We start from the raw sequence: 26,360 nt of genomic DNA on the forward strand, positions 1-26,360 counted from the left end.
GATATTAAAATAATGTTACCTACTTTTGTTTGTCATAATTGTAGCTTTAAGGTATAAGACTCGTTATTGGAGTTATAAAAATCATTTAAGTAACAAAACTCAATACTGTTAAAAAAAGAGACACACCGTATTTAAAATGGAAAAACAACATAAAAACAAAAGATATCAAAACGATTACAAAATCTTATGAAACAAAATAAATAAGGCTATATGAATCCAATAGTACCCGTAGCATGATGGTTAGTGCGTTGGACTGTCATGCAAGGGGTCTTGGGTTCAATCCCTGCCTGTGCCACATTAATTTAAAAAAAAAAAAAATTTCGCGGGTACTGCCTTTTGAGAGGAGTTGACAAATCCTTCAAGAGTAATTCTTGTCATGAAAAAGTGCTTTCTCAAACTAGCCGTTCGGATTCGGCCTTAAATTGTATGTCCCTTCCATTCCTGACAACAGTACTCGCACACAGGAATGGTTGAGAGTTGTAAGTCACTAGGCCCTGGTTCACAACGGACTGTTGCGCCACCCCATTTGATTTTGATATGAATCCAAAAATCTAACTTTTATAAGAACCAATTCAAAGAGTTCAAAACAAATCCAAGGGAAACTTGGGGATTGATAAATGAAATTATAGGAAGAAAAAAATATATTATTGATGATACATTAACAAAAAACTCTAAAACAGAATTTAACTCATAAGCGAATGAGTTTGCTGAGTTTTTCTCATCACAAACAGCAAATGTTATATACTAATATTATGTGAAAACATCCATACCCACAAATACTCATCAAATAAACAAAATTTTTACATATGCTACAGATGATTGTTAGCTAAACACGGTTATAAAGTCACTTGGGGTGAACAAATAAGACGAAACTTATGCATATCCGAAATCCGCAAGTAAAAAATAAACAGACTCACAAATATATTTCAGGAAACTCTTATAGAAAATAATTCTTAATGCTTGGAACTGATGAATTATGATGATGATGATTTTTTTACAGTTGATATTGCTTAGATTTTCAAAAAGTTCTTCCAAGTTGGGCGCTGGTAATGAAAACAAGTATTTGTTATTTTCGATATGTTCTGCCTTTATTGAGTCTTCTTAAAAACTGAACTTATGTACGTTCTAATCTACCCGGTGAAATGTTTCTATCTTACAGCGTGTGCAAGATATCACCGGTGGGAGCTACTTTGTTGATAGATATTGTGAGTGAGTCAAGGTTAAAAGACGTGTTTTCAAAGTGATCCCAAGTTATTTTTTTGTATTTTATTTATTTTCTTTTTATTCTTTTTCGAATTACATAACATTCATTTTGAGTTAATTTGAATTTTCCCCTTTTTTTAAATAAAAATCGAAAAAGAAAGTGTTATCAAGTTAAATCAAATAATAATAAATAAAACGAAGTACGTCTTGCGGTGATTCTCTCTCAAGCGAAAGAGATTTCGCTGTTTGTTCTTGTTGTAATCGCAAACTGCATTTTCAAAGCACGACGATCTCGGAAAAATCTTGGAGGACGTTGTGCACACGAAAAGAATCTTGGAGATGCTAATATTGTAGGAACTCGAATTAATCAGAAGCAGATCCATTTAAATCACAAACACCAGACACGCAAGCAGCGAAACGTACAAGACCAACAAACAGCCCAAACAAAATCGTTGAGGCTGTTAGAAACAATGAGATACGTCAAATGATAGATCAATTAAGTAAAATAATCGCAAGCTGTGAATTCTTAGGAAATAAATACGACGATATAAATGTAAACATGATTAAAAACAACACGCTGATTGAAAATTTCATCAAAAAAATAAAGAATTAAAAGAGTCAAATAAGAATAAAGATATTATAATAGAGAGCATGCAAACACAAATTAACAACATTGAACAACAAATGCTCAGTAATAACATTGACATAAAAAACATTCCCATAACGCCACAAAAAAATTTAATTAAAATTGTGAAAGGAATAGAAACAACAATTAAAAATGTTATTAATGACAATGATATAACTGATATTTATAGAACAAATGTAAAAAATCCTGATAAATCGAACATTGTTGTTAAATTTGCATCAAATTAATGTAAAACAATATTTATTAAACAAGCGAGGAGCACACGATCAATTAAACTCTCCGCTCTCAGATAAAACACTAACAACTATATAAATTCTACACAGGCTGAGTTTGATGCTACGACTTATGTGAACAATCAGCTTGCAAGACACAATAAGCATCTCTTGTGGTTGACACAAGAAAAGACAAGACAAGAGAATTTGTTACGGAACCGTGGTGCTCTAACCCTAGAAACAAAAACAGAAGCACTTTGTTGGAATGCGGCCATCGATAAGCCTAAAACCTTTCCTCCCTTTACCACCATAACAACCCATAGCTTACAGGATCTATGGGCTGATCGCGGCAGCAGGTAGAAAAGGGTGTCCAGGCCACCACTCCGTGGCATGCTAGCATATAGCACGTCCTAGCTCTTCGGTATGGGGTGGTTCTTGCTGTAGTAGCACTGGACGGTTGTCACGTATTTACATGCCGGAAAAAAAAGAATTTAAAAAAAATTAAAACGGGTTCATAAAAATAGAGTCCGAACTCGTCTTAACTGGCCACACGGATATCAAACTCTTCTAGTGAGGAGAGAGCGAAATGGAAGTGTCCCTCTGAGGGTATGCCCACCCACGTATCCTGAAGGATACAACCTTGGCTACTGTGTCCTCCTATTTACAGTAGCCCCAAAAGAATCAAAACATCAATCAAAACCTAAAACTATATCGTCATTACACTAATAATATTCTCATAGCTAACCCTTTCCTGTTATCCTTAAACCGAACTTATTTTGGAATTAATTATTTAAATTCTGAACGCTGAAAACTGTGTGGATTTAAACTTCTCAAAATATTGTTCACCCATGACAGGAATTTGTATAAAAAAGGCCGAATTTTGTTTTCATTTCAAAAATCATACTGACAATATTTAATAATTTAAACTTAAATCCTAACAAAAAAGAAATCCTAAGAATACCAAAAATACTTTATTATAATATACAAAAATTATTATAATTTATGAAATGTATGAATAACCAACAATCAGTAATCTACCAAATAAAAAATTCTCTTTGTAATAATTCTTACAATTGAATAAAAAAAAATCGAATTTTCAAATTACTAGAAAATGACTGACAAATTATTTCAAACAAATTTATCAAAATATTTATCTAAATAATATTTGTTTTATAGTCAAAAGGAATATTAAATAAATTAATTAATGTTTATTCAAATTAAAAAATAATAATTATAAAATAAAATACTCTTTTTATTTCTACTCACTGTAATTCATCAATGAGCAATATTCTTATGTCAAGTAATATGTTTTTTTTTCTCTCTCTCTTACACCAATTTAGTATTGATAGAGCAGTATAGAACCGAATGTATTTTTTTGACTTCGTAACGGTAAAAATTGGTTTGCTCTCTTAAGCTTAAATGAAAATTTAATTTCTCTTAAAATTTTTCTTTTCTCTAGAATCAATACGAAAATCACAGTAATCTCAATATCGTTTAGATTTTAAACAAAATTATGTAATAAAATGTAAACAATGGACTTACCACAAATCAAACTACTGACGATGAACTTTGATGAGGTGCACCGCTCCAAAATCGTTGTCAGACTATACACTATACTATGGAAAATTTTATATATGATTTTGTTTGAAATTAAGAAAATATAAAATGTATGAAGATCAAAAAAGAAATACGTCACTATTGCCGTTGATAAATTAAGATAAGAGAAATAGTATACAAATTTATAAAAAGGTATTTAAATTAGAAATGAAGTTAAGTATGTAGCTATTTAAAAAAAATGTAAGACAAATTATAACAAAAGTAATTCAAAAAATAGTTACGATGAAAATTGTGGAACTGGTAAAGATGGTTGTGGATGGAGATGGTGACGTCAGAGTTAACTGGTGGTTGATTTGTACAGATGATAGGGGTATAGATGATCTGTGGTCTATTTCACCAAATTACAATTACAATCACAAATTTGTAATTGTAAACTACAGTTACAAATTTGTAAACTGATTTTCTGTTTCACAAATTCCAAAATTCAATCCAACAAATTTGTAAAAAAGAGACATAAAATAAGGGAAATTGTAATTTCTAATTACAAAAAAAAACCGTTTCACCGTTTGATTTCCAGACTTGTAAAGTACAATTTGTTTTCACAAATTTGTAAGTCGGTGGACAGAGAAGTTAGCTATGAATAAACAACATACATTTTTTCTTGCAAACTTAATACGTGAGAAAAAAGATGTTATTCGGTAAATTTTCAAACGTTATAACACACAATGCCAAGGTTATGGAGCGGCATCAACAATAGCCGCACAAACACGATGTACCGATCTACAATCTGTAGATTTAGATACACCGTGCATATCTGCGATTCCATGATATTGTCCTCCATTTCCAAGCCAGTGTAAAGCTGTAAAAAATTGCTGCATCAGTGTCAATGAAAAGTTCTTTTTAGTCTCATTTGCAAGGCTTGATCCAATTTGTCTTATTATTTCCTCCGCCTTTACACGTTTCAAGCGAAACTTTTCATTGAATGTAAAAGTATCGGAAATTTCATAATTTATATGCTGTCGATAAATTTGTCTTCGTCTACGTATATGTTGCACGAAATGGTCACTTATCGATGCTACTATGCCTCCGACGACGCACGTAGTAACGATCTTAAACTGGAGACAATATTCTTATTGCAAACTACAAATTGTAATGAAATCTACACATCATCTTTCTATTGTAAGAAATTTTCATGAATTGAACAAAATTGTAAATATATTTGATTTGGTGAAACACAAACTTACAAAAAATAATTTATTTTACAAATTTGTATTTGTAAACTACAACAAAAAAACGTTTTGGTGAAACGTAAATAATGAAATTTCTACAAATTTCCCTTTGTAATCTACAACTACAATTTTGTAACACAATTATCTCGTGAAACAGAAAAAATCAACTTTTCTACAAATTCGTTAAAAAAGCACTTGTAAATTACAATTTGTAATTTGGTGAAATGACCACTGGATTCTTGATTACGAGTATGTCGTTTCGGAGTCTAATGAAATTGTTTTTTTTTCGAAGCTCTTACTTACTTTTTGTCGGGTAAGTATTTTTTTTTGTAAGATATGTTTTTTTTTGTTTTCCTTTTCTAGGTAAGTTTTTTTATGTAGGGTAAGTATAATTTTTGTTCACGTTATTTTAACTGTATTATGAATATTTTTTTTTAAGTTATTTTTATGTAGAATAAGTATAATTTTTCAGATAAGTTTTACTTTATCGGTAAGTATGGCTTTCTTGATACTCTTTACCTTTTTTTTGGTTCGATTTTTACTTTGACTGCATTTATCTTAGGAAATTGAATGGATGGCAAGTATAACCATGTGTTTTTTTGTACACTATTACTACACGAAACTAGCACATTTTTTACAAAAACAATCGAACCACGCGTTTATTTGATTTCTTAGTGTCCATGCACGCAATTTTCTTCGATCACAACATCTGTATATATTTGTTTGTTGTTTTATATTGGATTTATTTAAATTATTTTAAACTTTAAAACATTTTCTTTAAATAAAATAAGACAATTTTTATATACAGTTGTGTTCAAAAAAATAGGACTGCCTGCTCTTTTTAGATTTTTTTTTTTTTTGTACAAAAAAGGTAATCCAGTCTTTTATTATTATGCTTAAAGACTACTTTGTTTAAAACAAATAAGGTAGTAAAAACATGAATTTTATCAACGAATTGTTCAAAATAATAGGAGTAAACAAAATAAAGTATAAAAAAACTAAAAAAAATAATCAATATTAAGATTTTTTTGTCAGTATTTTGTGGAAAATCCTTTGTTTTTTATAATTTCTGCATATCGGCGTGGTACAGAGTTCACAAGGGCCTGACAACGCTCAACTGGAATTTAGTTCCATGTTTCCTCGACTGCGTCCCACAACTGCCTCGAATTCAAGGGTCTTCGTCGAGGAACACCCTTTTTCACATCTGCCCATAAATCTTCTATGGGATTGAGGTCAGGCGACTAAGCTGGCCAGTCCATGACCTAAACCCCATTGACCCGAAACCATTCCTTGGCAGACTTACTGGTGTGTTTGGGGTCGTTGTCCTGTTGAAATACCCATATAACCGGCATATTCCAACTTGCATAAGGCAGCATCACACTGGACATTATATCCACATAAACGCGCTGGTCCATCGTGCCAATGATTTGATGTATGGGGCCAACACCAGCATATGAAAAACTGCCCTATGCCATCACTTTAGCACCTCCAAGCTTTACCGTTCTAAGGCTTCGGCCACGCAATGAGCGACGAGCGACTGAGCGACCGAGCGACGAGTCGCTGAGCGACCAATCTGAGCGATGGGTGGCCATTTTCTAAACGACACGTCGCTGAGCGATTAGTTGGAAAAATGCCTTCGTCAAGTGCGGTTCATCGTAGCTTACTGGTTGAAAGTCGCGCTCATATTTATAGATCTGTAATAAGATCGAGAATCCGTAGATTTGGTGTACACCCCATAAATCGTGAAAGGGAAAATTATGGTGAATTTCATCATTTATATCTAAATCTTCGCAGATTTCCAGATCGCTTTTGGCAATATTGTCGTATGTCAGTACCATCTTTTGATTTGCTGTTGGAAAAAGTTCGACCAAAATTAACAAGACAAAAGAAAGCAATTAGTCCAGAACAACGGCTGGTTTTATGTTTAAGGTTAGTTTTTTTTTTAATTTTTTTAATCTTTATTTGTATTCTTCAGTTTATCCAATATAATATTTTGAATGTCAGTTCTTATCTCAAGTTTTTCAAAATTGTTAAATTGTGCCATAAATGGCAAAAGACTTTTGAAAAATTGAAGGTCATCACTATCCTCTTCTTTTTTTGCTACCTCTTTCTTTAAAATTTGTAGTCTTTCTTTTTCTAACTCGAGAAATTCTGACTCCAAATTGTATGTTGACGCTCTCTTATTTTTATTTTTTCGCACGTTTTGGGGGCAGCTGGTGCTCGTAGAAGGAGTGCTGTTTGTAAGCATATTGACACTTGAAAGGGTTACATCCTCTTCTTCCAGTAAATCTGATATTGTTTCTGCGAAAAAACGATTTTGAGCCATTGAATAACTTTCTGGTTCTCGAAGATTTCCCTCAGTTGGATCGGGTTCAATTGTCTGCCTCGTAAAGGCCATCATTTCAAAAAATGGCCATTTCGGTTTTGTTGGTGGAGCTTCGGATCCCGATACTGGACGTGGAGCTTTTCGAAGAACCCTTCGAAAAGTGTCTTTTAGGTTTTTCCACTTTAGTTTTACATTGGCTCCTGAAATTTGAAATATAATTATACGTACATATACTATTTACAATTTTTGTATCTTCAATGTTTTCAGATTTCTCGCAACAGGTCTTTCGTTTCGAGATTTAGCTTTTGCTTTTCGAATGGGCAGAAGCACAGTAAGTAACATTGTCTTGGAAACTAGCGTTATCATATGGGAACAACTTGTGGAAGAATATATGCCTATACCAACAACTGACCACCTTCGAAATGTTATTAACGATTACTACCGACGCTGGAAATTTCCTAACTGTTTTGGCAGTATTGATGGTAGACATTGCCAAATTCAATGTCCAGCAAATTCTGGCTCTCATTATTTTAACTACCTGCATTATTTTTCTATTGTACTGCAAGCTGTAGCTGATGCTGACAAAAAGTTTCTAACAATCGAGGTGGGTGGGAGAGGAAAACAAAGTGATGGTGGTACATTTTCTGGATCTACTTTGTTCAAATTACTTGAAGCTGATAAATTTAACGTTCCACCTCCACAAGCATTACCAGAATCAAACATTGTTCTTCCCAATTTTTTAATCGGAGATGAGGCTTACCCCCTGAAAAACTATTTACTAAGACCTTATCCAAGGAGAAACTTAAATGCTCAAACAGAAAACTTCAACAAAAAACTTTCAATCGCAAGAAAATGCATTGAGTGTGCATTTGGCATATTAAGCAAGAAATGGCGGTTTTTACAAAAAAACATCGAAACAAAGCCAAGCACTGCAGTTCGTTTAATTAAATGTGCTTGTATACTGCACAATTTTGTGAGAGAGTGCGATGGCGACAGTGACCTTGATTATATACACGTGTCTGCAGAAATGGCTAATGACTTAGCTCAAACAAATGCAACCACCCAAGAAGAACAGTCCCGTTATAACAGAAGCTCAAGCAATGCGTTAAAAACAAGAAACGAGCTTGTGCAATATTTTTGGGAATTCGGGCATTGAACAAAAAACACTACTATTTGTAAAGATTAAATAAATTAAACTTACCAGAACAATTACAAATTTGTCCAACTTTTTCCCACTCTTTATCGGTGACATTTTTATTTTTGTGATCTTTGTGGGTGTCCTGCCATAGCATTGGGCGGCTTTGGACAGCTGAAATTAAACTTTCAATGTTTATTGTAGACATCTTTTTTTTACGTCGCTCAGCGATCGACTGAAAAATTAAAACAAATTTGATTGCTAAGCGACGTCGCTCTGTCGCTTGAAAATTCGCTCAGTCGCTTACGGCTTATGTGGCCACCTCCATACGATTTCATGTGTTCTAATTTTTTTGAGTCGCTCAGCGGCTCGTCGCTCGGTCGCTCAGTCGCTCGTCGCTCATTACGTGGCCGGACCCTAATGGTGTACCGAGGCTTAAACTCGGAATTTTCTGGACGTCGGACGTATTGCCTAGAGCCAGTTCCACCGAATAAAACAATTTTGGTCTCGTCAGCCCACAAAATGTTTCGCCATTTCTCTGCAGGCCAATAAGCATGGCTTCTTGCAAATTTCAAACGAGTGGCTACATGTTTTTTTGTAAGCATCGGCACTTTTCGTGGACTGCGAGCGGAACGATTGTATTCCAACAATCGCCGTCTTATTGTTACGCTACTTAGTGCCAGTCCTAGATCTTCTTAGATCATCTTAGAGGACGCAAAAGGATCCTTTCGGCTGTAGCGAACAATACGACGATCATCATTTTCACTAGTTTCCGTCCCCGGGTTTCGACTTTTTTTTTTCATATTTTACAGTATTGGCGATCATTTGGTCAGAGCACCCCAACATCAACTTTATATCCTTATATGTTTTTCCCGTTTGCAGTGCAGTGCTTTCCTCGGCCCACTAAATAACCAAACTTGGTTAGATATTCGATATTCCAACTATTTAATATTCCTATTTTAATTTAGTTACTTACTGTTTATTTTTTTAAGTTTTTGATTTTTTTTTTTAACGTACAATATAACTCACACTCATATTATTTTGAATAGCCTGATTGAGAGTAAAGATTATTTCATCTCTGGTTACAAATGTAAACGGTTATGAATTTTAAACCAGTTCATTGCTTTATCATCTTTAATGTCCCGTTATACTTACCGGTAGAGAAATGGGCTGATTACCGTATACACATGGTAAAAACACTTGAGCAAATTTTGTAAAAGCACTCCTATTATTTTGAACACAGCTGAACATATACATTGTGAGTTCTGAACCGAAATAACTAACGCGATAGGACTGAAATTAACGTCGTCGTTCTGAGAAATAGAGTTGTTAATAAAGACCGGTTCTGCATCGAAGAGAGGTTTTTATAGCCTGCCAGTAACCTTGGTCAAGTTCGAACTTTCGAAAGAGAGCGGTTTGATAATAGCGGGAGGAAGTGTACCGGTTGAATTACTTTCTGGCCGAATCTTAGACCAGAAAACCACATATTGGGTTTCAAAAATTATTTTTGAATTTTTCAGAAATATATGTGACCAAACAATGGTTTTCCAGTCTAAAATCAGTACAAAATCACGAACCGGAAACACTTCCATATTTGGAAATCTACACTTCATGTTGTAAGTATTGGAATTCATTCTCACACTTCTTTGGTTTGTATTGATTTGTAGTTGATACTCAATGAGCGTTGAGTAAGTGAGTACCAAGAAGCTCTTATATTGCGATTGCGAAGACAACGATCGGAGTAGGATCGGGTTGGTCCCCGTGAAATAGCTATAACTCCAGCCTATGAACGTGGTGGTAGCACACTCAAGTTGTTGTTGTTTCATTCTAAATATTCAATTGTAAATTCGGCAAGCAGCTGCCTTAAACTGTGAGTATAAAATTTCATACAAAAAACCTCCTTACGATCGGAGTAATTTTTTTTCTTTGACGCCACTCATCTCTGATTCCACATACATCCCACATGATTTGAGCTTAAAATAGAAATCAATTAATGAATGGTTCAGAGATTTGCTATACTATACATATCGACGAGAATTCTCAAACTGTATGTACTGACTGATGGTTTTAATTTCTCCTATTAGATTTATACTTGATAGTTCAATTTTATCTAAGGTTTCCTATATATTTGCAAAAAACAAACAATCGTGAAAATGTGCATTCGGGCGTATACGCACTATTTTCTCACAAATTGGAAGTATCTGTGGGAGAGTGCGGGAAAAATATTAGCTCGGAGAAGCGAGAAGAGTCAATCCATAGTTATTATTAGCACATGAGTAATATAATAAGCACAATGTAATTGTTCTTGCTATTTATGAGAGCGAACACAAATTTAAAAAGAGTAAACATAAATGGATAAGTCAATCGAAACACATGAACTTGCAGTTGATTTCAACTGCAATATATAGACCTCTTGGTTTAAGTAAAGTTTCATTTAAGGAAGAACTTGGTAATGATTTAAAGGAAATGAAGAAAAATTAAGAATATATTGTTATGGGTGATATAAATATTGATGTTAAAAAATCTAAATTAAATATTAGCTATGTAAAAGAGATGCTTTTATCGCCGAGACTTTTGAACGTCATAACAAAGAATTGATCCATGAAACTAAGCCCTTGATTGATCACATCTTAATTAGTAAAATAGATTAACCAATATACACATTGGTAATTGAAAACGAAACTTCAGACCACTACCCAACACTGTATTACATTAAAACAAATAAACAATTATAAATTAAACCAACTTATTCGGGAAGAAAATTGGATTTCTGTTTTAAATTTTCCTCTTTTAAAACTGTTGAAACAATGTATAATACTTTCGCTTAACTTAAAGATATATACATAAAATCAACAGTCACTACAAGAAATTCAAAAACCACGGAAAAACAACCCATGGATAGCATCAGAACTCATTGCTGACTGTAAAAGAGACACACTTTATTTAAAATGGAAAAACAACATAAAAACAAAAGATATCAAAACGATTACAAGGTCTTATGAAACAAAATAAATAAGGCCATATTAATCCAAAAATCTAATTTTTATAAGAACTAATTCAAAGAGCTCAAAACAAATCCGAGGAAAGCTTGGGGATTGATAAATGAAATTCTAGGAAGTAAAAAATCTAGTATTGATGATACATTAACAAAAAAACTTTAAAACAGAATTTAAATCATTAGCGAATGAGTTTGCTGGGTTTTTCTCATCATAAAGAGCAAATATAATACATCAATGTGATGTGAAAACATCCATACACACAAATACTCATCAAGTAAACACAATTTTTACATATGCTTCCGATGATTGTGAGGTACATCCATACACACAAATACTCATCAAGTAACCACAATTTTTACATATGCTACCGATGATTGTGAGGTAAACACGGGTATAAAGTCACTTAGGGGCAATTGTTGTTCGCGATAGGTCTCTGGAATCGGCCACAATGACAATGCAAAACGAATTCAATACTAATGTTCGATGTTGTCACGATAAGGAATTGTAATAAATGCTTCTAAGACAAAACTTATGCATATCCGAAGTCCGCATGTAAAAAAAAACAGCCAAACAAATATATTCCAGGAATGATCTCTGTCCAATAACGCCCACAACTTGCATTTAAGTTGTTGAACTCTATAGATATTTTGGAGTTGTTATTGATTGCCATTTCCTTTGGGAAAAACATATACATAGACAAGCTACGTACTGATCTGAAGAAGAGTCTCTACGCACTTTCGCATTTAAAGTACCAAAAAGACTAAAAAACGATCTATTGCGAATGTCGTGAATTGGTCATTTCATGGTGCTTGTGTCGGTCTACTAAAAGTTGATATCGATTATATGAAAACCACTAATAAATCATTTCGATGTAAAAAGTGCTCAGCGAAAAGACGTTCAACAATTCATCATCTCGATCAAGTGCCAGGCAGTGCGACGGTATGACAAGTTTTATCAAAGCTCATCGAGTGGTGACAATTTAGCTCCATGCACTGACATGGCGCCAGCACAAGAGAAAAATAGCACAGATAATGATAATGTAATTAGTGTAGAAAATAAAGGTGAAATTACCCTGCAAATGATCTACAAAAAAATCACGAACTTAGAAGCGGTTAATAAAGAATTTCTAGTTTCTCTATCAGCTTTAACATAAGAGAACGAGTTGCTTTAATCTAGAGTTCATCTTCTAGAAAACAGTGCATCGAAATCACGGGATTAATCGACATCAATGACAACTTCAAAAGCGTCGCACAAAAGATCTTCCGAGAAGCTATTAATGTTGAGGTGAATGATTGTGATATAAGCAAGTGTTGTTAAAAAAGTAGAGGCAGAGAGTCGAGCGAAAAAAAATCAAGAGAGAAAACCAGTATTATTCATAGAGCTAGCTGATAAAACTCTTAAATTACGAATTATGAAAGAAAAGGCAAACAATCAACAAAAAATTAATTCATGGTGTGCAGACAACAGCGTCGGCAGTGGACAGAGACGAGTTATCTACATCAAAGTTAACACGAGCAGGCATTGACCCGTCATATAAACTGCCAACGAAGCACACGAGCTTCCGTCCAATAGAGTCAATGCGTTCCCACCGCAAAATCCGATTCCAAGTAAATGTTCGAGGTTGCATGGGAACTTCAATTGTAATATCAGAACTTCAATTGCAATATCAGCACTTTATATTATATTAGTTAGGCTTCATATAGAATTATATTAATTGCTGTAATTATTCTTAAAGTTACCTCCGAACAATAAAGTTCAGTTTGTTATTCCGTTGAATTGGTTGTTTCATTTCCGAGCAGTTGAGCTCGAAGAAAATAATTTGTTTTGTTATTAACGTACTCAAATGCCCGAGCAGGGAACCAACCGTCCCGTCTACAAAAATAAAAAATATCTTACTCTCGAAATTATATAATAAAAAACTAATCTTTTTAAAGAAAATTTGGACATTCATCACCAGAACAAATAAAATCATCAATAATTATTTAGACAAGATAAGTTAAAACAAGTTAAATCAAAGTGAATGTGATTTGATCTAAAGAAAAAAAAGAGTAAATTTTACACAAAATTGATTATGAAAATATAAGGCTGTTATAAAAGCTGATATCAAAGTGAATGTGATTTGATCGAATAAAAAAAGAAAAAAAAAGAATGTTTATCACAAAATTTATTATGAGAATATAAAGTTGTTAATTTGATAGGCTAGAATATTTAATACGAGAATATATTTATAAAACGATTACCCTGTGCTGTAATAACTAAAAATCAACTTTAAAACCAAGAAAAAGGTGCTGTAATTTTGTTGCTGGAATATTTAAGAATCAACTAACCAAGAAAGAGAAGCTGTCATTTTGTTGTGCTGGAATATTTAAAAATCAACTTTAAAACCAAGGAAAAGATGCTGTCGTTTTTTTTGTAAGAATATAACAAAAATTATTACATTTTGGACCATTTACTATTTTTATATAACTAAAAATTTTGTCACATACAGATACATACCTATTTACTTGTATACTATATATATTTGATTATAATTTTACAAAATTTTCAAAAATTAAATTGAATTAAATATAAAAGCTCATAAACTTACACTAATAAATAGAGACAATTTCCTATAAAGCGAAAGAAAAGAGCAAATTAAATCAATATAAATTATTTAAAATTATCTTTGGTACCACTCAAAATGGAAGACCTCCAAATTTCCGTTACACAACTGCCAGGAGCAGTTAACTCTGTCCTTGATCAGTTACGAGGATTTGAGACACGTTTTGTTCAGATTAAACAGTACGGGGGTAGGGATGTTATAGAATCAATTACAAAACAGTTAAGTTCAATTGGGAACAAGATTAGGCATTAGACGTTTTCATAAGGGGACTGAGTGGAGATCTTTCACACCTTCTGATTATTCAGAAGCCTAAAACTCTACCAAAGGCTTATTCGGCATGCCTTGAGATGCAAAATCTCAATTTTAGAAATAGTTCGATGCACGTACAAGCTGTTCGAATACAACAACCCCCGCTGAGGAAAATTTTATGACAGAAGCCTCGTTTCCAGCGTACCATATATAGAGTATTGTCCGCGGGACGGACAAATTCTACACTTCCTTGTCGATACGGGTGCGAATAAAAATGTTATTAGGCCAAACTTAGTACCTGTACCCCATCCTGTCAAAAACCCTTTTCATATCAGTAGGCCTTTGTTGGCTGCGATTTAGAAGTAACCTTTTATCTTTATCCTCCAAACCTTACAATCATTCGAAGGAATAATCGGCGACGATACCCTATAGCATCTTGCACATGAGCTACGAACTGCGAACTGCGAACTGTGGATGTTCGCATATTTCGACTTTCCTTTCACATGAGCTTTATATCTGTTCGCAGACAGCGACGAATTGTCAATTTTTAATTACCCTTTTCAACAAACAAAACAAGAGTGGTATAATTTTGAGGTTAAGTTGAGCGCAAACAATTTATTCGTTGCAGTGTGGATGGTATGTGGAACGGGAATAGAGTTTGACAGTTCGAAGCAAACACACTGCAATTCGTTACAACCAAATTGTTTTTACAAAATTCTCTTATTATAGAGAACAAAATGCAAATGAAAAAATTATTCGACCCTCCAAAAATCCCTATAATTTTAATATTTGGGTTGTGCCGAAGAAGGACAAACCAAACGGAGAAAAACAATACAGAATGGTGATAGATTTTCAACGCCTCAATGCCGTCACTGTTTCAGATACATATCCTATCCCGGATATAAACAACACACATGCCAGTATTGGTTATGCTAAGTTTTTCCCCACTTTAGACCTCACCTCGGGATTCTATCAGATTGCTATGCATGAGAAAGATATCCCTAAAACCGCCTTCTCCACGATGAATGGCAAGTTCAAGTTCCTTAGGCTACCATTCGGACTGAAAAATGCTCCAGCCATTTTTAAACGTATGATAGACGACGTTCTAAAGGAGCTGATTGGGAAGATCTGTTATGTCTACATTGACGATATAACCATTTATAGCAAGACGATAGAAGACCATCTTAAAGATATAGAGACCATCTTATCAAAACTCCACGAGGCTGGCCTTAAGGTTTATCTCGAAAAGACTCATTTTCTAAACGATAGTGTTGAATTTTTAGGATTCTTGGTGACATCAGACGGCATCGTCCCTAACCCAAATAAAGTAAGGGCTATCGAAGCTATCCTTTCACCAAATACTCTGAAGGAACTGAAGAGTTTTCTTGGCCTTACGTCTTACTATAGACGATTTATTCAAAACTACGCCAAAATTGCGAAACCTTTAACGAATATGACTCGTGGAGAATTATCGCAAATAAAAGCCAACCAATCCAAGAAAGTTGCCAATGAACTTGATGACGAAGGATTAAAAGCATTCCAAACTTTAAAAAAAACTTCTCACCTCAGCAGAAGTGTTAGCCTTCCCTGACTTCGAAAAACCCTTTAACTTGATGACAGACGCCTCCGACTATGCTATTGGCGCCGTACTATCCCAAGGTGAACCTGGTAAGGATAGGCCAATTTCATTCATTTCTCGTTCACTGAGTAGAACAGAAGGCTATGCAACAAATGAGAAAAATGATCGGAGCTAAGAAGATCAGGATATACAGTATACACTGATCATCAACCCCTGACCTACACCCTTAGTAACAGGAACTATAATGCAAAGCTCAAACGTTGGAAGGCCAGAATCGAGGAATATAACTACGAGTTGATTTACACACCTTGTAAATCAAACTTTGTGGCTGATGCTCTCTCGCGGCTTCCAACGCAAGTCAATAACCTTTCAGGTTCAAGCTCCTCTTCTTCTCGAACAGACACAGCTAACACACATACAAGTACAGAAACGGCATACGAGGGACAAAGTGACGGAACAGACAACATACTGACTGCAACTGCTGATGAAAGATTGCGTGAACTATCTCTATCTGACACCGAAGAATCTTGTACCATGCATAGTGCTAACCAAGATGGTACAGATCTAATACCACATGTTGAAGTTCCACTTAATGTTTTTAGGAACCAACTAGTTTTTACATTCGCCCGCCTTGGCATGTGTTCCCACGAGGAACCACACCCTGGATTCTATCGCCATTATATCTCCTCTAAAAATTAGATGATGAAGAAAGATTAAGGGAGGCGTTGAGAGAAAATCTCAATCCAAATGTTATGAATGGTATAAAACTTCCCGAGGAATACCTCTGGATGTTACAAAACGTATACCTGGAGCATTTTGAAAAATACAAAATTAGAGTGATTAAAGGATAGTCGAAGACGTAGCCAATGAGGACCATAGATTTTGCATCATAGAAAAAGAACATAGAAGAGCTCACCGCGCTCCCAGAGAAAATAAGGCGCAGATACCTTAAGACTATTACTTCCCCCGAATGATGTCTATTATAAAGAAATTTGTTGCTTCTTGTGAGATTTGCAAAGCAAACAAATACGATAGACATCCTACAAGCCCTAAACTACAAGCTACACCTGCTCCTATTATTCATGTGAATAATTTCACATGGACATAATGGAAATTCAGAATGAGAAGTTTCTGACAGTTGTAGATAAATTTTCCAAGTTTTACAAATTTTTCCACATCAAGGACCGATCAGCCATATACCTCAGATCGAAAATGATTAAAATCCTTCACTACTTTACTGTTTCCCTGATTCTAGTAACAGACAATGAAAGAAGTTTTCTCAGTCCAATTGTACTTAATTTAATACAAAATTTGGGAATCAAATTGTACCTAACACCATCTCACAGAAGTGAAGTTAATGGTCAAATCGAGCGCGTTCACTCTACGGTTCTCGATATATATCGATGTCTTAAAGCAGAGCACTCAGATTTAAAGGTTAAAGAACTCGTATACGTCGCTGTCGATAGGTATAATAACACTGTACATTCTGTTACAAATAGAAAGCCAAGCGATATATTTTTCAATAGGTTCAATAGGATTAACAAAGATCTTAGGGGGATAATTAAAAGAAACATGGAGGCCAGAAATATCCGGGAAAACAAGAGAAGGGTGGTACCAGGGAAATACAATTATGGGGATGTCGTTTTCGTCGCAATCAAAAGTATAAAAAGTAAGAACAAACCTTTATACCGAAAAGAGATTGTCGCAAGAGACAATCGAGTGACGATAACACAAAACCTATTTAAAAAACATAAAATAATGTTTTTATGAACAAAAAATCAACATTTTTCTTTTCTCTATACGTACATATGTATATAAAATATACATATACAAAAAAAAGAGAAGAATGGGCGCAGGCCTAATATAAAAATTAACAAAATAAGAATGTATAAATATGCCTAGAAGTTAGCCCTCGCGAAACAAGGGGCCCGTTCACTAAAAAATTACTTAAACGTAATAACGGTGGTGCTGGTCCTCGTACCATAGTAGGCTGTTTGAAAATTTAACCTTACAAGCCAAAGCGGAACAATACGAACCTTCCGATCCAGTGACTACCCCGAAAATTTAATGGAGAGCTAACTCATTGGGCATCATAAATATGAAAAATTATTTATCAATACAAAAAAGAAAGGAATTAATGTAAAGAAAGTACAACATTAATTGAATTACAAAATTGTAATAAAAAAATAATTAAATTGCATACGTGCACACATTCAAAAAAATATACTAAATTTATATTCTATAATTTAAATTTAAAGAAATTTTATTATAACTCAATATAACATAACTCAGATCAAACAAAGGATAAATGAATTAAGAGACAAGAAAACGAGGCAGGTTAGGTCAGTGAGTTGGATAGGAACTGCCTGGAAATGGATAGGTGGTTCTCCAGGCTCAACTGACTGGGATAATCTTTTAAATGCACAGACAGAGATCACGGGAAACAACAACCGAAAATATGTTATCAACAGGAAATTGTTTGATAAGACTCAGGAAGTAACGGAGAAACTTAATAAACTAATCGAACGTTATAATAACGCTATTCAAAAAACAGAGACAACAAACTCAGACATGACTTACTAGATAAGATACTTATTTTAAAGGATAGATAGTAAATGGCCAAGAATGGCATCGTCTATAGCAATCTTTTGGACTCAGAAGAAATTAATACCATACTGAACGAACTCGAAACTCTATCTTATCAAAATGTTGTAGAAGCTGTAGAATACGGACGACCTTCAGTATATTTTAATGGAACATTGCTCCTTTACGTATTATCTATACCGAAAATTGACCCTAAGGTACACCATCTAATCACTGTTCATGCAGCGATTAAAGAACAGACAAGTTGACTTAGACTACTAGAGACTTTTTCAAATTCATGACGTAACTTACGGGTTAAATGAAGATTGTGATAACATAGGTAACACCTCGGTGTGTAACGAAAACATACATACAAAACTTCTAGACTTCTTAAGGGTGGAAAGGTAACTACCTGATCCAACTAGACAACGAGATGGTTCAAATAAAGTATTAGACGTATAACAGTGAGTCAGTTTTGAGTCCCCAAGCGCTTCCTCCCGTCCTGGCAAACATAACCATCCACAGGATCAAATCAAATTTGAAATACGTGCATGATCTCAGCACCAAAAATATAGAACTTATTAATAACGTTAAAAAAAATCTTAACTCCTTTATGTTTACAGAAATCTGCTTACTCCTAACAGTCGTAGCTATCATCTTTCTACTTTGGAGAAAAATCTATGGGAAAACCAACATCCCAGAGCTTCGCTTGTCGTTCCGTAGAAAACCAATATGAGGACTTCGACCTACCCCAGGGACCAAACATCAAGAGAGGAAAAGGTTGCTGCCCCCAGTGTGCAACGAATGATCTGCGGGACGCAGATATTTGAAGGGGCTGCAGTTAGCGAGAGCAAGCATTGACCCGTCATATAAAATGCCAACGAAGCACACGAGCTTCCGTTCAATACAGTCAGTGCATTCCCACCGGGAAATCCGATTTCAGGTGAATGTTCGAGGTTGCATACTAACTTCAATTGTAATATCAGAACTTCAATTGCAATATCAGCACTTTATATTATATTAGTTAGGCTTCATATAAAATTATATTGATTGCTGTAATTATTCTTAAAGTTACCTCCGAAAAATAAAGTTCAGTTTGTAATTCCGTTGAATTGGTTGTTTCATTCCCATGCATTGTTGATGCAAGCGAAGGCGATTAAGATGGAGAAATTGTATAAATACGTATGGTTTAAAAACAAGAGAATTTTAATGAGAGAGATTGAAGGTAGTGATCCCATCCCTATAAGGTCTTTTGAAGACCTGAATTATATATTATAATTTTTTTTCTTTTCTTATTTAACTAAATGAATTTGAACTTTGAATTTATTAGTGATGATGTTCCTACCTTCAATCTTTTAAACTCACATAATAATTGTGAAAAAATGTTTTACTTCTAAAAACTACTGCTCTAACAAGCTATATTTGATTCACCAGAATATAAGAAGCTTAATGGAGAATTTTGCTTGCCTTGTTTTTCATCTAGATTCTTTTGCATGTATGACTTCTTATTTGTCTCAGAGATTTGGATATATACATACATACTATGTTTGAGATAAATGATTATACTTTGCCTGGTTTAAAATTTTTTGCTAAAACGAATGATTATTATTGTGCTGGCGTTGCGGGTTGTTTTGTTAAGGATGATTATGAATGTGTTTTAATTGAAATAAATTTTTTGAGCGCCGATATTTTAAAACTGTCTTTTAAACTAGACCGAGAAGACATTGTTATTCTTTGCATTTATAGATTTCATAAATATAGTGCGTCTGTGTTTATGGATGAATTTTTTATTTCTTTTGGATAGAGAAAATTCGAAGAACTTAATTATTTTAGGAGACATAAATATCGATATTTTGAAAAATTCAGATGCCGTTTCTGCTTATTTGTCGGTTCTTGCTTCTCATGACTTGGCTTCTTTTATTAACGAACAAACAAGACCTACGTCCGGGAAATGTCTAGATCATATTTATGGCCGTTTTTCCAACTGCTCCCAACTGAAAATTGTATTTTCGATCTAGGCATTACTGACCATGCCATGACAGGTATTTTAGTGAGTTGCCCTAGTAATATCCAAACTTCATCTCCTGTTTTAAGTATTGAAAAAACGGAAATCAATTTTTTCCTATTGAAAACAAAACTTTCTCTTGAATATTGGCAATTATTTTACTTGGAGGATAACATTTCGATAGCCTATGATATCTTTATTGAAACTTTAAAAAAATATATTTCTAAATGTAGTTATACTATGAATAAAAGATGTAAGCAAATAAAATTAAAACCGTGGTTAAACAACTATTTGTTAAGAAAAATTAATCTGAAAAATAAATTAAGAACCAAATGTGCAAAACATCCACTTAACCAAATCTTAAAAATACGATACGAAAGGATGTGTTCCAAACTTGGAAAAGAAGTTCCGCTTTGTAGAGACCACTATTTTAGCAACTATCTGGCTAAACGTGGCATTAAAAATGAATGGAAATTGGTGAGCAGCATTCTCAACAAACCTACATCCTCAAATAAGGATATTAGTATTAAATTTGGCGAAAATGTGGTATCTGATAAAAACATTATTGATTACTTTGTCAATGCAACAAACACCTTACAGTCTTCTTTTTCTTCTAACTGTACTTCTTGCAGATCTGCAATTATTTGTGGTGAGTCTTTGAACCAAAACTGGTTTTTCTTTGAACCCATAACCGGTTTAGGGCTCCTTAAATGTATTGGCAGTCTAAAAAATTCGGATTCTTGTGGACCTGATGGAATTTCAGCTAAGGTGCTTAAAAATATTGCGTGTTTCATAGTAGATGCCTTGGCCTTTATATTTAATAAAGGCATGTTCTCAGGAACTTTTCCTGAACCATTGAAATGTGCTGATGTTGTTGCAATCTTTAATAAAGGTTCAGAGAAAGAAGTTTGTAATTACAGGCCTATTTTAATCCTTTCTTCAATAAGTAACATTTTTGAAAAAGTATTAAAAAGAGACTTATTGATTTTTTAGATAAAAAACAATTTTTAAATTCTCTGCAATTCGGTTTTCAGGAAAAAAAATCGACGGAAGATGCCCTTCTGAAATTTTGCCCTGATGTCTTTAATAACCTAGATAAAAAAAGTTCACAGCTGGGCTCTATGTCGATATCACTAAATTGTTTGATATGGTGAACCATGATATAATGGTTACCAAACTAGAAAATTTGGGTTTAAGAAGCTTTATGAAGGACTGGTTTTAGATCCTATCTTCATAATAGGCCACTGAGAGTTATAATTGGTAATTTTAGAAGTGGGTTCAAATTTACCAACATAGGGGTTCCACAAGGTTCGGTGCTAATATATATTCATATATATTAATTCTTTATTCATCATAAAACTAAAATCAAATGTTACTGCTTTTGCTGATGACGTTGGTTGTGCATTTGGTGCTGAAAGCCTCCTGGACCTCGTCTGTGAAATTGATTGGGATGTACAAGTACATATGCTTAGGTCATGGTTCGCTTAACATAAGCAAAAACAAAAATTATGTTCTTTAGTCTTACTCAACAGAACTCCTTGGAACTGGATATTTTCTTCCATGAGCCTTAGATTCAAATTGCAAAGTTGCCATTGTATATACAGTCAGTCACGAAAGTCTACATACACCCTTGAAAAATGCAAAATCATCAATAATAGACAAAATTTCAGTGACATTTTTTATTATTTAGAATATTTACAGCTTAACAACTAAAATAGAACAAAAAGATTTAAATTTTTTTAACAATTCACTTGAAATAACAAAAAAAACAAAAAAATCATCTCACGAAAGTCTACATACAGCTGCTTTTCAGCCGTTCTTTACAAAAAAAAACGTTATTTTTTTGCATCAAAGGAATTTTTTTGAAATTATGAACCAGTTTTGCTTTGACTGCTATAACGATCGAACGAAATTTTGTGAAAATGTCGACGCGAAAAGAAATACCGGTTGAAATTCGAAATCTGATCGTAAAACTTAACAACGAGAAAAAAAATTTACGGTGAAATTGCTAAAATAGTGGATAAAAGTCGAGCAACAGTTCAGACCATAATTAAAAATTATAGAGATAGAGGTCACGTTTCAAATAATCCTCATTCTGGCCGCCCAAAAAAACTCAGTAGTCGCGACATCCGAAGTGTCATTAAAAAAGTCACCAGAAATCCCCGTGTAAGTGCCCCAAAATTAGCGGAAGATATTGCGAAAACATCAGGCAAGACAATTCATCCAGAAGCCGTGCGCAGAGTCTTAAGATCGCAGGGATTTCATGGAAGAGTTCCACGAAGAAAACCCTTTATAAGTGAAGTAAACCGACGAAAACGTTTGGAATTCGCAAACCTGCACATAACGGATGACCATAGTTTCTGGAAAACGGTACTTTTCACGGACGAAAGTAAGTTTAACATCTTCGGATGCGATGGCAAGGGAAAAGTTTGGCGAAGGGCGAATCAAGAAATGGAAGAAAAAAATTTGGTTCCTACAGTCAAGCACGGTGGTGGCCATGTAATGGTGTGGGGAGCAATGGCAGCTTCTGGTGTTGGTAACCTGGTTTTTATTGAGGGCAACATGGATCGTCACCAATATCTGGATATTTTGCGAGGTAATTTGCATGTCTCTGCGGATTCATTAGGCCTTGGTAACAGCTGGGTTCTACACCAAGACAATGACCCTAAACATACAGCGAAGATTGTCAAAGAATGGTTGCTGTATAGGGTCCCAAAACAACTCCACCCTCCTCCCCAATCACCAGACCTCAATGTCATCGAAAATATTTGGGACGAGTTAGAGCGCAGAATTCGGAAATATAAAATTAGCGATCGAAATTCCCTCAAAACGGCTTTAACAAATGCTTGGACTTCCATTACGCCTGATGTCACCGAAAATCTAGTGCTTTCAATGCCTAGAAGACTAAAAGCAGTCCTGGAGTCAAATGGAGGTCCAACAAAATATTAATTTGTTCATTATATTTGTTATTTTTTCTTAATTAAAATATTTATTATTAGCTGTATGAAGACTTTCGTGAGATGATTTTTTTGTTTTTTTTTTTTTGTTATTTCAAGTGAATTGTTAAAAAAAATTAAATCTTTTTGTTCTATTTTAGTTGTTAAGCTGTAAATATTCTAAATAAAAAAAAATATCACTGAAATTTTGCCTATTATTGATGATTTTGCATTTTTGAAGGGTGTATGTAGACTTTCGTGACTGACTGTATTATCCAACCTCGATTACATACTCTCACAACTTCAATTACAGTGATCATTGTTTCAATATTGAGAAAGTTGATGTATTTCAATATTTAGGTCTACTATTTAGGTCTACTAATTGACTCTAAAATGTCTTTTAGTAATCAATCTAAGAACTTAAAAAAGTATTTACGTTCCACACCTCAGCATTTTTTCTACCTGGAAAAACTATGCTCACTTGATCTGCTTAAACAAATTCATTATGGAATCTTTCAATTTAAATTGCAATATGGTGTACTACGCTGGGGTGGAATACATTTAAACGAAATAAAACCGATTTTGACACTTCAAAAATATGTTATCAGAAAATAGACTGCATCATAGTTTTTCATTATTCACGGGGTTGAAGATTCTTCCATTAAGACATTTATATTGCTATAAAGTCCTTAAACTTTTTTCAAGCGCTCAGGAAATTTAAATTTCAGAGTTTTGGACAGCCTTAACCTCCGTGGTAACATGCAATGTATGGTACCTTTTCCTAAATTCCGCACTACTACCTTCCGTAATTTCTATTCTGTTTTGTCTTCTCGTTTATTTAATAAACTTTCGATTATGAATAGATCATTTATATTACCAAATCGTTTCGAGAAACTTGTAAAGACCTGGTTGTTTACTTTTCACTTTGATGATTTAGAAAGAATGTAAAGGACTCAATATTCTGGTGATTATCAAAGAGAGTTTTGTTCTCTATTCCGTATAACTTTTGCAATCAATTTAGTTTAATTTCTCTTGGTTTCTATAATTGATTCAAATTTTTAATATTTCTTTTTTTTTTTATTTTGAAATGTACAAATTTTCTCAATTAATGGTCACCCCACCCAAATTATTATAATTTATTTGTTAATCTTGAAGCGGCTTGAGCACTGTTTTTATTTTTGAAATACAAAATGCCACTACTTTATTTCTTATATTTATATATGTACATTATGATAATATGAACTGTTGTGTATATTTCACCTTCTTAAGAAATAAATGTATTTATAAATCTAAATCTAAAATCTTAGACTTCGCAGGAACATACAAATTGTAAATTTTACTTAGTAGATATTAAAGCTTGCAAAAAAAGAAAGAAAATAGTTGTGTCAGCATAAATAGTTATTGTCGATGATAGTGACGATGACGATGACTTCGACGAAGATGACGACAAATTGATGGACGTTGTTTAAAACGGTACAGTGTAGACCTTAACAGGTGATACATTTATTCCGTATAAAAATAAGGGTAATGAATTATCGGTCGAGTCCAGTTGTTTATTATGTGGTTACCGTAGCATTATCCCTAATAAATTACGAATTTGTTGGATTTACATAAATCCTATTTGATTATAGTCAAAACCAAGACATTGACCCGATCATTCATTTGGTGGCCCAAAATCGATAGACATTGAAGATTTAATTTAATTTTCTGAGAAAAAACATTTTGTTTACCCGATATAATTGTCAGTGACAACGGAAGGCAATTTACGTCAAATGAATTCGCGAAGTTCTATAAAAACAATCATATCAAACATATTTTTACTGGCCATCCGCTGCAAATGGTCAAGCAGAAAATTCCGTAAAAACAGTAAAAAAGTCACTCATAGCCAACTTGGAAGACAAAAACCACTCGATTTAATTTTTTTTTAAAACATATTTCTATTCGATTACCGCATTAGTGTGCATTGCACCAAGGGAGTTTCTCCATCACAAGTCATATTAAACCGAACATACAAATCTCGTTTTACATTGTTGAAACCACCTGGTAAAGGAAACCATTGCTAAAGCTCAAACGAAAAAAAGAAGTACCATATCTATATATCAATCCCATCAAGCCAAGCTGGACATCAGCGAAAATAAAAGAAAAATTTGGTCCTTCAAATTATAATTGTGTAATTACTCAAAACGGGAGAGAAATAAAAAACATTTGAATCGAATTCGTGAAATAAGCACAAGTCAAGATGTTACACCTGAATTGAGTACAGCGGCCATCGATGACTCAGCAAACACGAGAACATACGAATTTGAATTGTATGGCATAATTTAGTAAATCCCAACTACAAACAACAAACCCCAACTTTAAGGGTTTGTAATGTATACATTACACACCACACATTTAATTGTATATCATAATAAAGTGAACGCACCCAACCTCATGTAGTTAATATATTTCAGGGATGCTTCTCATACTATTGAGTTGGTTCAATTTAGTTCAAAGTATAATCCTAAAGCACTTGTACGTGCAAATTTTTAAAAACGTCAGACTACCATACGCCGACTTCGAAAGAATCTTTGGACGGACATACAAAAGCAGCCTGGAAAACCAAACCAAAAAATAACAAGCAGTTATGGACCGAAGTTGAGCATGCTTGCGGATCAATAACAACGCTGATCAATAACACCACAGAGATGTGAGGGGTTTGTCGATTTAATGAAACGTCGTTTTGAAGCTGTTATTCAAAATAAAGGTCATGCTACTAGCTTTCTAGAAATAAAATGGTAGTTTGGACTTTGTATGTTGTTTCATTTAAACTTAAAACAAATGGAAAAGCGCTGCTATTAATTTACTCTTTTTAATTTCGTGTCAGTTTTGTCTTTGTTTGATTGGTAAACTATTCAGCCCTATCATGAATTCCATCGTAATCGGAAAATTTTACGAATCCCGAAAAATTGTATCATGAAATCCGTTCGTAGTGAAGAATCTCATACAATTTTGCATTACGAACGGATTTCATGATACAGTTTTTCGGGATTCGTAAAAATATCCGATCAATAAATTACAATTCAATTCATAAAAAAAGTATTTCAATAAAACGTAAAA

General features: G+C 33.8%; 1 protein-coding gene across 14 annotated transcripts in view; it reads right to left on the minus strand.

Moving 5' to 3' along the window:
* Positions 1–26,360, minus strand: part of LOC129952570 (protein doublesex) — a 298,820-nt gene that overhangs the window by 237,577 nt on the left and 34,883 nt on the right. The gene's annotated exons all lie outside the window — the stretch shown is intronic.

This window comes from Eupeodes corollae, chromosome 1 (genome assembly GCF_945859685.1).
Source record: "Eupeodes corollae chromosome 1, idEupCoro1.1, whole genome shotgun sequence".
Lineage (NCBI taxonomy): Eukaryota > Metazoa > Arthropoda > Insecta > Diptera > Syrphidae > Eupeodes > Eupeodes corollae.